The following is a 13778-nucleotide window of genomic DNA, read 5'->3' on the forward strand; positions in this document are numbered from 1 at the left end:
TGAATTTCTCTCTGTAATTTTCCAAGGCCGTCCTAGTATGACCTGTGTAACAAATAAGTGTGACACTTATCGGAGGCCATTCCAATATGACCAAAAGTAACAAATAAGTGTGACACTTATCGGAGGTCATTCTAATATGACCTGATGTAACAAATAAGTGTGACACTTATCGGAGGCCATTCTAATATGACCTGATGTAACAAATAAGTGTGACACTTATCGGAGGCCATTCTAATATGACCTGATGTAACATATAAGTGTGACACTTATCGGAGGCCATTCTAATATGACCTGATGTAACAAATAAGTGTGACACTTATCGGAGGCCATTCCAATATGACCAAAAGTAACAAATAAGTGTGACACTTATCGGAGGTCATTCTAATATGACCTGATGTAACAAATAAGTGTGACACTTATCGGAGGCCATTCTAACATGACCTGATGTAACAAATAAGTGTGACACTTATCGGAGGCCATTCTAATATGACCAAAAAAAAACAAATAAGTGTGACACTTATCGGAGGCCGTTCTAATATAATCAAAAGTAACAAATAAGTGTGACACTTATCGGAGTAATAGGCGATGCTTAAAACGTATGAGCTGAAGTAACCAATAAGTAAATAAGTGTGACACTTTTCGGAGGCCGTTCTAATATGACCGAAAGTGATAAATAAGTGTGACACTTATCGAAGTAATAGGCGATTCTTACAATGTATGAGCTGAAGTAACCAATAAGTAAATAAGTGTGACCTTTTTCGGAGGCCGTTCTAATATGACCGAAAGTGATAAATAAGTGTGACACTTATCGGAGTAATAAGCGATGCTTACAACGAATGAGCTGAAGTAACAATTAAGTGTGACACTTATCGGAGGTCGTGAATTTCACTCTGACATTTTCCAAGGCCGTCCTAGTATGACCTTTGTAACAAATAAGTGTGACACTTATCGGATGCCATTCTAATATGACCTGATGTAACAAATAAGTGTGACACTTATCGGAGGCCATTCTAATATGACCTGATGTAACAAATAATTGTGACACTTATCGGAGGCCATTCTAATATGACCTGACGTAACAAATAAGTGTGACACTTATCGGAGGCCATTCTAATATGACCGAAAGTGATAAATAAGTGTGACACTTATCGAAGTAATAGGCGATGCTTACAAGGTATGACCGAAAGTAGAAATAAGTGTGACACTTATCGGAGTAAAAAGCGATGCTTACAACGAATGAACTGAAGTAACAACTAAGTGTGACACTTATCGGACGTTGTGAATTTCTCTCTGACATTTTCCAAGGCCGTCCTAGTATGACCTTTGTAACAAATAAGTGTGACACTTATCGGATGCCATTCTAATATGACCTGATGTAACAAATAAGTGTGACACTTATCGGAGGCCATTCTAATATGACCTGATGTAACAAATAATTGTGACACTTATCGGAGGCCATTCTAATATGACCTGACGTAACAAATAAGTGTGACACTTATCGGAGGCCATTCTAATATGACCAAAAAAAACAAATAAGTGTGACACTTATCGGAGGCCGTTCTAATATGATCAAAAGTAACAAATAAGTGTGACACTTATCGGAGTAATAGGCGATGCTTAAAACGTATGAGCTGAAGAAACCAATAATTAAATAAGTGTGACACTTATCGGAGGCCGTTCTAATATGACCGAAAGTGATAAATAAGTGTGACACTTATCGAAGTAATAGGCGATGCTTACAAGGTATGACCGAAAGTAGAAATAAGTGTGACACTTATCGGAGTAAAAAGCGATGCTTGCAACGAATGAGCTGAAGTAACAATTAAGTGTGACACTTATCGGAGGTCGTGAATTTCACTCTGACATTTTCCAAGGCCGTCCTAGTATGACATTTGTAACAAATAAGTGTGACACTTATCGGATGGCATTCTAATATGACCTGATGTAACAAATAAGTGTGACACTTATCGGAGGCCAGTCTAATATGACCTGATGTAACAAATAAGTGTGACACTTATCGGAGGCCATTCTAATATGACCCGATATAACAAATAAGTGTGACACTTATCAGAGGCCATTCCAATATGACCAAAAGTAACAAATAAGTGTGACACTTATCGGAGTAATAGGCGATGCTTACAACGTATGACCTGAAGTAACAAATAAGTGTGCTTTTATCGGAGTCCGCTTTAATAAGATTGAAAGTAACTAATAAGTGTGACACTTATCGGAGTAATAGGCGATGCTTACAACGTATGAGCTGAAGTAACAAAAAAGTTAATAAGTATGACACTTATCGGAGGCCGTTCTAATATGACCGAAAGTAACCAATAAGTGTGACACTTATCGGGTTAATAGGCGATGCTTACAACGTATGAGCTGAAGTAACCAATAAGTAAATAAGTGTGACACTTATCGGAGGCCGTTCTAATATGACCGAAAGTGATAAATAAGTGTGACACTTATCGAAGTAATAGGCGATGCTTACAATGTATGACCGAAAGTAACAAATAAGTGTGACACTTATCGGAGTAATAAGCGATGCTTACAACGAATGAGCTGAAGTAACAATTAAGTGTGACACTTATCGGACGTCGTGAATTTCTCTCTGACATTTTCCAAGGCCGTCCTAGTATGACCTTTGTAACAAATAAGTGTGACACTTATCGGATGCCATTCTTATATGACCTGATGTAACAAATAAGTGTGACACTTATCGGAGGCCATTCTAATATGACCTGATGTAACAAATAATTGTGACACTTATCGGAGGCCATTCTAATATGACCTGATGTAACAAATAAGTGTGACACTTATCGGAGACAATTCTAATATGACCTGATGTAACAAATAAGTGTGACACTTATCGGAGGCCATTCTAATATGACCTGATGTAACAAATAAGTGTTACACTTATCGGAGGCCATTCCAATATGACCAAAAGTAATAAATAAGTGTGACACTTATCGGAGGCCATTCTAATATGACCTGATGTAACAAATAAGTGTGACACTTATCGGAGGCCATTCTAATATGACCTGATGTAACAAATAAGTGTGACACTTATCGGAGGCCATTCTAATATGACCAAAAGTAACAAATAAGTGTGACACTTATTGGAGGTCATTCTAATTTGACCTGATGTAACAAATAAGTGTGACACTTATCGGAGGCCATTCCAATATGACCAAAAGTAACAACTAAGTGTGACACTTATCGGAGGCCATTCTAATATGACCAAAAGTGATAAATAAGTGTGACACTTATCGAAGTAATAGGCGATGCTTACAATGTATGACCGAAAGTAACAAATAAGTGTGACACTTATCGGAGTAATAAGCGATGCTTACAACGAATGAGCTGAAGTAACAATTAAGTGTGACACTTATCGGACGTCGTGAATTTCTCTCTGACATTTTCCAAGGCCGTCCTAGTATGACCTTTGTAGCAAATAAGTGTGACACTTATCGGATGCCATTCTTATATGACCTGATGTAACAAATAAGTGTGACACTTATCGGAGGCCATTCTAATATGACCTGATGTAACAAATAATTGTGACACTTATCGGAGGCCATTCTAATATGACCTGATGTAACAAATAAGTGTGACACTTATCGGAGGCCATTCTAATATGACCTGATGTAACAAATAAGTGTGACACTTATCGGAGGCCATTCTAATATGACCTGATGTAACAAATAAGTGTTACACTTATCGGAGGCCATTCCAATATGACCAAAAGTAATAAATAAGTGTGACACTTATCGGAGGCCATTCTAATATGACCTGATGTAACAAATAAGTGTGACACTTATCGGAGGTCGTGAATTTCTCTCTGACATTTTCCAAGGCCGTCCTAGTATGACCTGTGTAACAAATAAGTGTGACACTTATCGGAGGCCATTCTAATTTGACCTGATGTAACAAATAAGTGTGACACTTATCGGAGGCCATTCCAATATGACCAAAAGTATTAAATAAGTGTGACACTTATCGGAGGCCATTCCAATATGACCAAAAGTATTAAATAAGTGTGACACTTATCGGAGGCCATTCTAATATGACCAAAAGTAACAAATAAGTGTGACACTTATCGGAGGCCATTCTAATATGGCCTGATGTAACAAATAAGTGTGACAATTATCGGAGGCCATTCTAATATGACCCGATGTAACAAATAAGTGTGACACTTATCAGAGGCCATTCCAATATGACCAAAAGTAACAAATAAGTGTGACACTTATCGGAGTAATAGGCGATGCTTACAACGTATGACCTGAAGTAACAAATAAATGTGCACTTATCGGAGTCCGCTTTAATAAGATTCAAAGTAACTAATAAGTGTGACACTTATCGGAGTAATAGGCGATGCTTACAACGTATGAGCTGAAGTAACCAATAAGTAAATAAGTGTGACACTTTTCGGAGGCCGTTCTAATATGACCGAAAGTGATAAATAAGTGTGAGACTTATCGAAGTAATAGGCGATGCTTACAATGGATGACCGAAAGTAAAAAATAAGTGTGACACTTATCGGAGTAATAAGCGATGCTTACAACGAATGAGCTGAAGTAACAATTAAGTGTGACACTTATCGGAGGTCGTGAATTTCACTCTGACATTTTCCAAGGCCGTCCTAGTATGACCTTTGTAACAAATAAGTATGACACTTATCGGATGGCATTCTAATATGACCTGATGTAACAAATAAGTGTGACACTTATCGGAGGCCATTCTAATATGACCTGATGTAACAAATAAGTGTGACACTTATCGGAGGCCATTCTAATATGACCCGATATAACAAATAAGTGTGACACTTATAAGAGGCCATTCCAATATGACCAAAAGTAACAAATAAGTGTGACACTTATCGGAGTAATAGGCGATGCTTACAACGTATGAGCTGAAGTAATAAAAAAGTAAATAAGTATGAAACTTATCGGAGACCGTTCTAATATGACCAAAAGTAACAAATAAGTGTGACACTTATCGGAGTAATAGGCGATGCTTACAACGTATGACCTGAAGTAACAAATAAGTATGACACTTATCGGAGGCCGTTCTAATATGACCGAAATCAACAAATAAGTGTGACACTTATCGGAGTAATAGGCGATGCTTACAACGTATGAGCTGAAGAAACCAATAAGTAAATAAGTGTGACACTTATCGGAGGCCGTTCTAATATGACCGAAAGTGATAAATAAGTGTGACACTTATCGAAGTAATAGGCGATGCTTACAATGTATGACCGAAAGTAACAAATAAGTGTGACACTTATCGGAGTAATAAGCGATGCTTACAACGAATGAGCTGTAGTAACAATTAAGTGTGACACTTATCGGATGTCGTGAATTTCTCTCTGACATTTTCCAAGGCCGTCCTAGTATGACCTTTGTAACAAATAAGTGTGACACTTATCGGATGCCATTGTAATACGACCTGATGTAACAAATAAGTGTGACACTTATCGGAGGTCATTCTAATATGACCTGATGTAACAAATAAGTATGACACTTATCGGAGGTCATTCTAATATAACCGAAAGTAACAAATAAGTGTGACACTTATCGGAGTAGAGGCGATGCTTACAACTTATGACCTGAAGTAACAAATAAGTGTTCAGTTATCGGAGTCCGCTTTAATATGGTTGAAAGTAACTAATAAGTGTGATACTTATCGGAGTAATAGGCGATGCTTACAACGTATGAGCTGAAGTAACAAAAAAGTAAATAAGTATGACACTTATCGGAGGCCGTTCTAATATGACCGAAAGTAACAAATAAGTGTGACACTTATCGGAGTAATAGGCGATGCTTACAAGTTATGAGCTGAAGTAACCAATAAGTAAATAAGTGTGACACTTATCGGAGGCCATTCTAATATGACCGAAAGTGATAAATAAGTGTGACACTTATCGAAGTAATAGGCGATGCTTACAAGGTATGACCGAAAGTAGAAATAAGTGTGACACTTATCGGAGTAAAAAGCGATGCTTACAACGAATGAACTGAAGTAACAACTAAGTGTGACACTTATCGGACGTTGTGAATTTCTCTCTGACATTTTCCAAGGCCGTCCTAGTATGACCTTTGTAACAAATAAGTGTGACACTTATCGGATGCCATTCTAATATGACCTGATGTAACAAATAAGTGTGACACTTATCGGAGGCCATTCTAATATGACCTGATGTAACAAATAATTGTGACACTTATCGGAGGCCATTCTAATATGACCTGACGTAACAAATAAGTGTGACACTTATCGGAGGCCATTCTAATATGACCAAAAAAAACAAATAAGTGTGACACTTATCGGAGGCCGTTCTAATATGATCAAAAGTAACAAATAAGTGTGACACTTATCGGAGTAATAGGCGATGCTTAAAACGTATGAGCTGAAGAAACCAATAATTAAATAAGTGTGACACTTATCGGAGGCCGTTCTAATATGACCGAAAGTGATAAATAAGTGTGACACTTATCGAAGTAATAGGCGATGCTTACAAGGTATGACCGAAAGTAGAAATAAGTGTGACACTTATCGGAGTAAAAAGCGATGCTTGCAACGAATGAGCTGAAGTAACAATTAAGTGTGACACTTATCGGAGGTCGTGAATTTCACTCTGACATTTTCCAAGGCCGTCCTAGTATGACATTTGTAACAAATAAGTGTGACACTTATCGGATGGCATTCTAATATGACCTGATGTAACAAATAAGTGTGACACTTATCGGAGGCCAGTCTAATATGACCTGATGTAACAAATAAGTGTGACACTTATCGGAGGCCATTCTAATATGACCCGATATAACAAATAAGTGTGACACTTATCAGAGGCCATTCCAATATGACCAAAAGTAACAAATAAGTGTGACACTTATCGGAGTAATAGGCGATGCTTACAACGTATGACCTGAAGTAACAAATAAGTGTGCTTTTATCGGAGTCCGCTTTAATAAGATTGAAAGTAACTAATAAGTGTGACACTTATCGGAGTAATAGGCGATGCTTACAACGTATGAGCTGAAGTAACAAAAAAGTTAATAAGTATGACACTTATCGGAGGCCGTTCTAATATGACCGAAAGTAACCAATAAGTGTGACACTTATCGGGTTAATAGGCGATGCTTACAACGTATGAGCTGAAGTAACCAATAAGTAAATAAGTGTGACACTTATCGGAGGCCGTTCTAATATGACCGAAAGTGATAAATAAGTGTGACACTTATCGAAGTAATAGGCGATGCTTACAATGTATGACCGAAAGTAACAAATAAGTGTGACACTTATCGGAGTAATAAGCGATGCTTACAACGAATGAGCTGAAGTAACAATTAAGTGTGACACTTATCGGACGTCGTGAATTTCTCTCTGACATTTTCCAAGGCCGTCCTAGTATGACCTTTGTAACAAATAAGTGTGACACTTATCGGATGCCATTCTTATATGACCTGATGTAACAAATAAGTGTGACACTTATCGGAGGCCATTCTAATATGACCTGATGTAACAAATAATTGTGACACTTATCGGAGGCCATTCTAATATGACCTGATGTAACAAATAAGTGTGACACTTATCGGAGACAATTCTAATATGACCTGATGTAACAAATAAGTGTGACACTTATCGGAGGCCATTCTAATATGACCTGATGTAACAAATAAGTGTTACACTTATCGGAGGCCATTCCAATATGACCAAAAGTAATAAATAAGTGTGACACTTATCGGAGGCCATTCTAATATGACCTGATGTAACAAATAAGTGTGACACTTATCGGAGGCCATTCTAATATGACCTGATGTAACAAATAAGTGTGACACTTATCGGAGGCCATTCTAATATGACCAAAAGTAACAAATAAGTGTGACACTTATTGGAGGTCATTCTAATTTGACCTGATGTAACAAATAAGTGTGACACTTATCGGAGGCCATTCCAATATGACCAAAAGTAACAACTAAGTGTGACACTTATCGGAGGCCATTCTAATATGACCAAAAGTGATAAATAAGTGTGACACTTATCGAAGTAATAGGCGATGCTTACAATGTATGACCGAAAGTAACAAATAAGTGTGACACTTATCGGAGTAATAAGCGATGCTTACAACGAATGAGCTGAAGTAACAATTAAGTGTGACACTTATCGGACGTCGTGAATTTCTCTCTGACATTTTCCAAGGCCGTCCTAGTATGACCTTTGTAGCAAATAAGTGTGACACTTATCGGATGCCATTCTTATATGACCTGATGTAACAAATAAGTGTGACACTTATCGGAGGCCATTCTAATATGACCTGATGTAACAAATAATTGTGACACTTATCGGAGGCCATTCTAATATGACCTGATGTAACAAATAAGTGTGACACTTATCGGAGGCCATTCTAATATGACCTGATGTAACAAATAAGTGTGACACTTATCGGAGGCCATTCTAATATGACCTGATGTAACAAATAAGTGTTACACTTATCGGAGGCCATTCCAATATGACCAAAAGTAATAAATAAGTGTGACACTTATCGGAGGCCATTCTAATATGACCTGATGTAACAAATAAGTGTGACACTTATCGGAGGTCGTGAATTTCTCTCTGACATTTTCCAAGGCCGTCCTAGTATGACCTGTGTAACAAATAAGTGTGACACTTATCGGAGGCCATTCTAATTTGACCTGATGTAACAAATAAGTGTGACACTTATCGGAGGCCATTCCAATATGACCAAAAGTATTAAATAAGTGTGACACTTATCGGAGGCCATTCCAATATGACCAAAAGTATTAAATAAGTGTGACACTTATCGGAGGCCATTCTAATATGACCAAAAGTAACAAATAAGTGTGACACTTATCGGAGGCCATTCTAATATGGCCTGATGTAACAAATAAGTGTGACAATTATCGGAGGCCATTCTAATATGACCCGATGTAACAAATAAGTGTGACACTTATCAGAGGCCATTCCAATATGACCAAAAGTAACAAATAAGTGTGACACTTATCGGAGTAATAGGCGATGCTTACAACGTATGACCTGAAGTAACAAATAAATGTGCACTTATCGGAGTCCGCTTTAATAAGATTCAAAGTAACTAATAAGTGTGACACTTATCGGAGTAATAGGCGATGCTTACAACGTATGAGCTGAAGTAACCAATAAGTAAATAAGTGTGACACTTTTCGGAGGCCGTTCTAATATGACCGAAAGTGATAAATAAGTGTGAGACTTATCGAAGTAATAGGCGATGCTTACAATGGATGACCGAAAGTAAAAAATAAGTGTGACACTTATCGGAGTAATAAGCGATGCTTACAACGAATGAGCTGAAGTAACAATTAAGTGTGACACTTATCGGAGGTCGTGAATTTCACTCTGACATTTTCCAAGGCCGTCCTAGTATGACCTTTGTAACAAATAAGTATGACACTTATCGGATGGCATTCTAATATGACCTGATGTAACAAATAAGTGTGACACTTATCGGAGGCCATTCTAATATGACCTGATGTAACAAATAAGTGTGACACTTATCGGAGGCCATTCTAATATGACCCGATATAACAAATAAGTGTGACACTTATAAGAGGCCATTCCAATATGACCAAAAGTAACAAATAAGTGTGACACTTATCGGAGTAATAGGCGATGCTTACAACGTATGAGCTGAAGTAATAAAAAAGTAAATAAGTATGAAACTTATCGGAGACCGTTCTAATATGACCAAAAGTAACAAATAAGTGTGACACTTATCGGAGTAATAGGCGATGCTTACAACGTATGACCTGAAGTAACAAATAAGTATGACACTTATCGGAGGCCGTTCTAATATGACCGAAATCAACAAATAAGTGTGACACTTATCGGAGTAATAGGCGATGCTTACAACGTATGAGCTGAAGAAACCAATAAGTAAATAAGTGTGACACTTATCGGAGGCCGTTCTAATATGACCGAAAGTGATAAATAAGTGTGACACTTATCGAAGTAATAGGCGATGCTTACAATGTATGACCGAAAGTAACAAATAAGTGTGACACTTATCGGAGTAATAAGCGATGCTTACAACGAATGAGCTGTAGTAACAATTAAGTGTGACACTTATCGGATGTCGTGAATTTCTCTCTGACATTTTCCAAGGCCGTCCTAGTATGACCTTTGTAACAAATAAGTGTGACACTTATCGGATGCCATTGTAATACGACCTGATGTAACAAATAAGTGTGACACTTATCGGAGGTCATTCTAATATGACCTGATGTAACAAATAAGTATGACACTTATCGGAGGTCATTCTAATATAACCGAAAGTAACAAATAAGTGTGACACTTATCGGAGTAGAGGCGATGCTTACAACTTATGACCTGAAGTAACAAATAAGTGTTCAGTTATCGGAGTCCGCTTTAATATGGTTGAAAGTAACTAATAAGTGTGATACTTATCGGAGTAATAGGCGATGCTTACAACGTATGAGCTGAAGTAACAAAAAAGTAAATAAGTATGACACTTATCGGAGGCCGTTCTAATATGACCGAAAGTAACAAATAAGTGTGACACTTATCGGAGTAATAGGCGATGCTTACAAGTTATGAGCTGAAGTAACCAATAAGTAAATAAGTGTGACACTTATCGGAGGCTGTTCTAATATGACCGAAAGTGATAAATAAGTGTGACACCTATCGAAGTAATAGGCGATGCTTACAATGTATGACCGAAAGTAACAAATAAGTGACACTTATCGGAGTAATAAGCGATGCTTACAACGAATGAGCTGAAGTAACAATTAAGTGTGACACTTATCGGAGGTCGTGAATTTCTCTCTGTAATTTTCCAAGGCCGTCCTAGTATGACCTGTGTAACAAATAAGTGTGACACTTATCGGAGGCCATTCCAATATGACCAAAAGTAACAAATAAGTGTGACACTTATCGGAGGTCATTCTAATATGACCTGATGTAACAAATAAGTGTGACACTTATCGGAGGCCATTCTAATATGACCTGATGTAACAAATAAGTGTGACACTTATCGGAGGCCATTCTAATATGACCTGATGTAACATATAAGTGTGACACTTATCGGAGGCCATTCTAATATGACCTGATGTAACAAATAAGTGTGACACTTATCGGAGGCCATTCCAATATGACCAAAAGTAACAAATAAGTGTGACACTTATCGGAGGTCATTCTAATATGACCTGATGTAACAAATAAGTGTGACACTTATCGGAGGCCATTCTAACATGACCTGATGTAACAAATAAGTGTGACACTTATCGGAGGCCATTCTAATATGACCAAAAAAAAACAAATAAGTGTGACACTTATCGGAGGCCGTTCTAATATAATCAAAAGTAACAAATAAGTGTGACACTTATCGGAGTAATAGGCGATGCTTAAAACGTATGAGCTGAAGTAACCAATAAGTAAATAAGTGTGACACTTTTCGGAGGCCGTTCTAATATGACCGAAAGTGATAAATAAGTGTGACACTTATCGAAGTAATAGGCGATTCTTACAATGTATGAGCTGAAGTAACCAATAAGTAAATAAGTGTGACCTTTTTCGGAGGCCGTTCTAATATGACCGAAAGTGATAAATAAGTGTGACACTTATCGGAGTAATAAGCGATGCTTACAACGAATGAGCTGAAGTAACAATTAAGTGTGACACTTATCGGAGGTCGTGAATTTCACTCTGACATTTTCCAAGGCCGTCCTAGTATGACCTTTGTAACAAATAAGTGTGACACTTATCGGATGCCATTCTAATATGACCTGATGTAACAAATAAGTGTGACACTTATCGGAGGCCATTCTAATATGACCTGATGTAACAAATAATTGTGACACTTATCGGAGGCCATTCTAATATGACCTGACGTAACAAATAAGTGTGACACTTATCGGAGGCCATTCTAATATGACCGAAAGTGATAAATAAGTGTGACACTTATCGAAGTAATAGGCGATGCTTACAAGGTATGACCGAAAGTAGAAATAAGTGTGACACTTATCGGAGTAAAAAGCGATGCTTACAACGAATGAACTGAAGTAACAACTAAGTGTGACACTTATCGGACGTTGTGAATTTCTCTCTGACATTTTCCAAGGCCGTCCTAGTATGACCTTTGTAACAAATAAGTGTGACACTTATCGGATGCCATTCTAATATGACCTGATGTAACAAATAAGTGTGACACTTATCGGAGGCCATTCTAATATGACCTGATGTAACAAATAATTGTGACACTTATCGGAGGCCATTCTAATATGACCTGACGTAACAAATAAGTGTGACACTTATCGGAGGCCATTCTAATATGACCAAAAAAAACAAATAAGTGTGACACTTATCGGAGGCCGTTCTAATATGATCAAAAGTAACAAATAAGTGTGACACTTATCGGAGTAATAGGCGATGCTTAAAACGTATGAGCTGAAGAAACCAATAATTAAATAAGTGTGACACTTATCGGAGACCGTTCTAATATGACCGAAAGTGATAAATAAGTGTGACACTTATCGAAGTAATAGGCGATGCTTACAAGGTATGACCGAAAGTAGAAATAAGTGTGACACTTATCGGAGTAAAAAGCGATGCTTGCAACGAATGAGCTGAAGTAACAATTAAGTGTGACACTTATCGGAGGTCGTGAATTTCACTCTGACATTTTCCAAGGCCGTCCTAGTATGACATTTGTAACAAATAAGTGTGACACTTATCGGATGGCATTCTAATATGACCTGATGTAACAAATAAGTGTGACACTTATCGGAGGCCAGTCTAATATGACCTGATGTAACAAATAAGTGTGACACTTATCGGAGGCCATTCTAATATGACCCGATATAACAAATAAGTGTGACACTTATCAGAGGCCATTCCAATATGACCAAAAGTAACAAATAAGTGTGACACTTATCGGAGTAATAGGCGATGCTTACAACGTATGACCTGAAGTAACAAATAAGTGTGCTTTTATCGGAGTCCGCTTTAATAAGATTGAAAGTAACTAATAAGTGTGACACTTATCGGAGTAATAGGCGATGCTTACAACGTATGAGCTGAAGTAACAAAAAAGTTAATAAGTATGACACTTATCGGAGGCCGTTCTAATATGACCGAAAGTAACCAATAAGTGTGACACTTATCGGGTTAATAGGCGATGCTTACAACGTATGAGCTGAAGTAACCAATAAGTAAATAAGTGTGACACTTATCGGAGGCCGTTCTTATATGACCGAAAGTGATAAATAAGTGTGACACTTATTGAAGTAATAGGCGATGCTTACAATGTATGACCGAAAGTAACAAATAAGTGTGACACTTATCGGAGTAATAAGCGATGCTTACAACGAATGAGCTGAAGTAACAATTAAGTGTGACACTTATCGGACGTCGTGAATTTCTCTCTGACATTTTCCAAGGCCGTCCTAGTATGACCTTTGTAACAAATAAGTGTGACACTTATCGGATGCCATTCTTATATGACCTGATGTAACAAATAAGTGTGACACTTATCGGAGGCCATTCTAATATGACCTGATGTAACAAATAATTGTGACACTTATCGGAGGCCATTCTAATATGACCTGATGTAACAAATAAGTGTGACACTTATCGGAGGCCATTCTAATATGACCTGATGTAACAAATAAGTGTGACACTTATCGGAGGCCATTCTAATATGACCTGATGTAACAAATAAGTGTTACACTTATCGGAGGCCATTCCAATATGACCAAAAGTAATAA

Source organism: Leiobunum rupestre, chromosome 3 (assembly GCF_980474605.1).
Source record: "Leiobunum rupestre chromosome 3, qqLeiRupe1.1.hap1, whole genome shotgun sequence".
Lineage (NCBI taxonomy): Eukaryota > Metazoa > Arthropoda > Arachnida > Opiliones > Sclerosomatidae > Leiobunum > Leiobunum rupestre.